This window comes from Triticum urartu, chromosome 4A (assembly GCF_056163025.1).
Source record: "Triticum urartu cultivar PI428250 chromosome 4A, HENAU_Tu73, whole genome shotgun sequence".
Taxonomy (NCBI): Eukaryota; Viridiplantae; Streptophyta; class Magnoliopsida; order Poales; family Poaceae; genus Triticum; species Triticum urartu.
Window position 1 is genome coordinate 122,199,243 of NC_141876.1, and position 6,000 is coordinate 122,205,242.

Genomic DNA, 6,000 nt, shown 5'->3' on the forward strand with positions numbered 1-6,000 from the left:
TTGGAAATTATTAACCTACACAAAATTCTATGCATTTTACCTATTAAATTTGTTTAATTCTGATGCATGTTTGTGAAGTTATTAAATGCATGATCTAGAGGGACTAAACTACAAAACTGCCGTCTCTGGGAAAAAAGACAAAATCGCTGGAACCAGAAAAAACCCATAGCGGAACGAATTCTGTTGGACTGGGCCACAACAGGAGCACGGGCGCTGGGGGGAAACTGCTCACCTTGGGCCAAATCGGCCCGAGGTGGAGCTGGGTTGTAGGAGGCTGGTTGCTGGGCCTCGCTCAGGATGCGGCCCACGTCGGGTGGAGGCGGGCGCTCGCCGTCTCCCTCGACAGGAGGTCGAGCGAGGCCATGGCAGGGGCGCCGGCGGCGGCCCATGGCGATGGTGGGCGGTGGAGAGGCAGGGGATCGACGGGGACGGCGGATCTGAAGCAGGTGGTCGGCGAGGAGCTCCGGGCGATGGCGCGGGTGAAATCCGGCAGCGGCGTAGCGACCTCAGTGGTAGCAGTTGTCGGCTTCAGGGTCGCGCGTCGCGGGGCGGCGGAGCTTCTCCGGCTGCGGCACGGGATGCGGCGGGGATGGGGAGAGGCGGATCTGACGAGGGAAGGCCTGGATCCAGCGACGGCGCGGCAAGACGGGGCCGGCGGGGAGCTTGGTCGGCGGCGGCATGGGTGAAGTCCGGCGGGGTCGGCGGGGTTGAAGGGGGATCTCGCTGGCAGCGGGGCGGGCTGCCTCGGGCCCCGATGGGCTTGGGCAGGTCTGTTGTGGGCCCGAGCGGGCTAGCGGCGGAGGTGGGGGGAGGCCAGGGACGACGTGGCCTCTCATGAGTGGCTGCGGGGAGCCTGGCGGGGTGAGGTGGCGCGCACCGGTTGGCTGAAGGGGCGTGGCGGCGCTGCCAAGTGGCGGGGAGGGGTTTGGCCAGCGCGGAATGCGAGGAGGAGGGTGGAGGCTGCGGCAGGAGGTAGGTGGAGACTAGGGGATGCCAAATCTGGAAGGAGGGTGTCCATATATAGCAAAATTGCTAGTGTTTGGGTCTAGGGGTTGTTTGGGGCCGTTCCGGAGCCACTCGATCGTGATCTAATGGTTTCGGACGCGAGGAGGGGTTAGGTGGGCTGCAGGTGGGCTATGGAGAGACTGTGGGCTGAGAAGAGAGAGAAGCAGAGTGGCCCGGCAACTGTTCCGGAGACCGAAACGTCCGACGAATAAACCGACTATATTGCGGCTATATGTTTAACGGTTGGTCTATCAAACCCCAATTTCATATCATACATCTGTCGGGAAGATATCCTAGGAGCTACTTGAATTCCCACTTATAAACTCCCGAAACTTTCAGGTTATGCAATCAGGTGTTGGGGATATAGGGGAAGCATAATATCTCACCCAAACTAACAATACCTACATCCAGATGTATCCATCCTTCAACACATAACCAAGAAACCTTCGAAAATCGTGTACCTCAACCTTCAAAAAGGATCCATTATACGAGTTATGGCAATACTCCCGAACTCCCTCCCCAGTACTGGGTGGCGTCGAGGTTATCTCACCAACAATTGCATAAAAGAGATTTTCAATGTCGGCGAACTCAGGTATTCCAGAACTGCAACGATAAAATTGTGACGACAACACCTCGGAGCTCAACTCCTCAGGACACTGCCACAACCCCTAAATGTCAGGAGGCACCAAGAACAATGTTCTCGTCACAAGAATATAGGAACGATTCCAAGATACCCGCGTGATCCTAAAAAGAATCATGAAATTTGAGAAGAGAAGAGTCAAAACTCTACGTCAGGAGGCCTCACCAGAGCGACGAAGGGACTGAGGAGTAAAAAGAATCCTACTCTCTGATATATATATAATCCTAAGACTCAAAATATTTTGTTCTAGACTCAACAACGTCACCGATTCGATCAAGCAGGGGGCTCCTAAGTCGGGGAAGGCTCTGAAACCAACTTGTAACACCCACGATGCGGCTATATCTCCCACGTGTCGAGGCACGACTTAGAGGCATAACCGCATTGTAGTTTTATCGCAAGAGGGGTAATCTTCACACATCCCATGTACTGAATAAGAAAGGGATAAAGAGTTGGCTTACAATCGCCACTTCACACAAATACAAGTTAAACATATATCATCCAGAATACAATCAAGGTCCGACTACGGAACCAAAATAAAGGAAGACAACCCCAAATGCTAGATCCCCGATCGTCCCAACTGGGCTCCACTACTGATCAACCGGAAAAGACATAAAACATCGATCAAGAATCTTCATCGAGCTCCCACTTGAGCTGGGTTGCGTCATCTGCACTGGTATCATCGGCACCTGCAACTGTTTGGAAGTATCTGTGAGTCACGAGGACTCAGCAATCTCACACCGCGAGATCAAGACTATTTAAGCTTAAGGGGTAGGATAGGGCAATGAGGTGGAGCTGCAGCATGCACTAAGCAAATATGGTGGCTAACATACGCAAATGAGAGCGAGAAGAGAAGCGACGCAACGGTCGAGAAACTAGAAGTGATCAAGAAGTGAGCCTGAAACTACTTACGTTCAAGCATAACACAAGACCGTGTTCACTTCCTGGACTCCGCCGGAAAGAGACCATCACGGCTACACACGCGGTTGATGCATTTTAATTAAGTTAAGTGTCAAGTTCTCTACAACCAGACATTAACAAATTCCCATCTGCCACATAACCGCGGGCACGGCTCTCGAAAGTTTATACCCTGCAGGGGTGTCCCAACTTAGCCCATCACAATCTCTCATGGTCAACGAAGGATATTCCTTCTCCTGGGAAGACCCGGTCAGTCTCAGAATCCCGGTTACAAGACATTTCGACAATGGTAAAACAAGACCAGCAAAGCCATACGATGTCCCAACAATCCCGATAGGAGTCGCACGTATATCGTTCTCGGGGCAACACCGGATGAGACAAGCTATGAGTAAAACCAGACCTCGAGTTTCCCCAAGGTGGCCCCGCAGGCGGCTCGGTTCGGACCAACACTTAGAGAAGCACTGGCCCGGGGGGGTTAAAATAAAGATGACCCTCGGGTTGGCCGACCCAAGGGAAGGGTAATAGGTTGTTAGGCAAATGTAAAACCAAGGTTGGGCCTTGCTGGAGGAGCTTTATTCAAAGCAAACTGCAAGGGGTTCCCATAACACCCAACCATGTAAGGAACGCGAAATCAAGGAACATAACACCGGTATGATGGAAACTAGGGCGGCAAGATTGAAACAATACACCAGGCATAAGGCCGAGCCTTCCACCCTTTACCAAGTATATAGATGCATTAAATAAAATAATAGATATTGTGATATCCCAACATATCCATGTTCCAACATGGAACAAACTTCAACTTCACCTGCAACTAACAACGCTATAAGAGGGGCTGAGCAAAAGCGGTAACATAGTCAAACAACGGTTTGCTAGGAAGGTGGGTTAGAGGCTTGACATGGCAATATGGGAGGCATGATATAACAAGCGGCAGGTAGCGTGACATAGCGATAGAGCGAACTATCAAAAGGCGTGGCAATGGTTCGGGTTCGACCAAGCCCCCAAGTGATTCTGTGGCCTTAGGCCGATCAAGAGGCGTGACTATGGTTCAGACGTGACCACAAGTCCCCAAGTGATGCATTGGCATTACACCGATCAAGAGGTGTAGCGATGGTTTGAGTTCGACCAAAGCCCCCAAGTGATGCTGTGGCACTAGGCCGATCAAGAGGCGTGACTATGGTTCAGACGTGACCACAAGTCCCCAAGTGATGCTGTGGCTTTACGCCTATCAAAAGGTGTTGCTATGGTTCGGACACGACCAAAGCCCCCAAGTGACATAATATAGAGCTTTTGAAAAGCTAACTCAAGGGGTAAACCGGAGACCGCTTTAAGACATGAACTCCGTGTAACCACACATGATGAGCCAATAAAGCAGGATACCCATGTTTGAACCGCGCATCATGGCTGCAGGCCCTCTTTGGCAACTCTAAATGTTTGCAAGAGATAAATTCTTCTTGAGCCGGGATATTAAACTGGATATTGAGAGCTTCAAAACTTTGTGGGAGACATCTTTCCCTTGAACCGAATTTTAAACCGGAATCCTTCTTTTTAAGCCGGAAATTTTTTGACGGCTTTTAAATTTGCACCAATATGGCGATTTAGGGTTCTGCATTAAACAACTTTGCAAACCGGAGTAATTGCTCTTTTAAAGAAGGCAATATGTAATATAAAATATATTGGATGGATTTCACCTGATATATCATGCCAGGGGTTATCCACCGTGGAGTTGATGATCACCATGATGAAGCTGAAATTAATCACAACCGAGTCGGCCACGGCGTGGTAAACTAGCGTGGACACGTGAACCGGCCACGATGGCGGACGGGCGAGTCATCCGTGGCGTTGTAAGGCAGCGCGGACGGATGAGTAAATCACAGGGATGGTTCCGGTGAGTTGAAGTAGTCCGGGCCACAAGGGTGGCAGCTTGCGCGTCCATTTACTGGGTAATGAGGCACGGACGAACACCGGGCGCAATGTTGCAAGTACGTGCTCCGTGCCCATGGTATAAACCATAATTGTCCTGCATACAAAACATACAACAGGGCGGAGTAGTTGTTTGTCGAAGGAAATCAACATATACTTAACAATATATGTAAGATAAATATCACCTAATTTTAGGCGATAGATGATCATCATATGGCATCTGTAGGTAACCAAGAACTTTTGTGTTGATCCTTTCAAAGGCCTCGCGAGAGTTCGTCGTAGTTTGTATAATCTCCACTGCGTGCAAACTGTAGTATACTCTTTGGCCGGTTCAGAGGTGTGAAGGCCGTAGACGAAGTCGCTTTGGCCGGGGTGGCTCAATGGAAACTCCGTCGGGGCGGCTCGCAACACTTGGAAGCCGGTGGTTTGGGAGGTTTGGGGGCCGGCGGCTCAAAGCAGCAGCGGCGGCACCCTCGGGTCGATGACGGTGGTAGAAGATGACCCAGTGCAGCGGCGGATTGTAGCGATGATGGCCAGCGAGGGAAGGTTAAAGCGGAGCGGCAGCTCATCGGCATGCCACGGCGGTTGTGGCTTGAAGCAGAGAAAATGACCCGGAGTCGCGAGTCCGTAGAAGCGACCGAAGGCGGAATCTGTGGCGATGGCACCTTGAGGTCACGGCAGAGGTGACGTATAGACGAGTTTGCTCGGGGCTGAATCGGGCAAGGCAAGTCACGGCGTTGAAGTACGACGGCGGTGGTGGCATATTGGAGATGCGGTGCCTCGGATAAAGCTATTGGGGCATTCGAAGCCACGGCGAGACAGAGTCAAACCGACGAGCAGGCGGCTCAAACGCACGGACACAGCGACCGGCGGCAAGTCGGAGTTACACCAACGAGCGGGCGGCTCGAGCGTGTGGGCGCATAAGCTGGAGGTCGGAGGTGTGCCGGCCAGCGGGGGCGCGCCGGAGGAGCAACGCCACGGAGGGGCACAGCAGCAACAGCTTGGCGGAGTAAAAACGATGGCTTGGGAGACAGGCGCAATGGCCGGCGGTTGTACGGCAGCAACTCAGCAGCGGATTTATATGGGACGGCTCAAGGTGACCAGCAGAGATGCCAGTTTGAAGCCCAGGTGGCTCTTGAATCGGGAGTCAATGGCGACTTGCACGCCGCGGATGACTCGGCAACTGAGCAGAATCCGGGTCGTTGATGGGTTGACCTCCGCTCCTCCCTTTTTTATTCCATTGATCCCAAATTGCAAACAGCACACGACGACTAGGCCGGGGTCCCTTGGTTCCTTAATCAATTCGGTTTTGCTGCTGATCAGAACGGAGCGACAACTTCTTTTTCCTTCAGTAGATACGCGCAATTTGAACCTTGGCGACTTTAACAGCTCTGACAAACCATTACAGATCGAAACCTGACATGTCGACCAAACAGGTTACTGCAAAATACGTCGTTCTCGGCGACTTGTGGTTCAACCGCTCGCTTTAGACGAACAATCGGTTGACTCATCTTGAA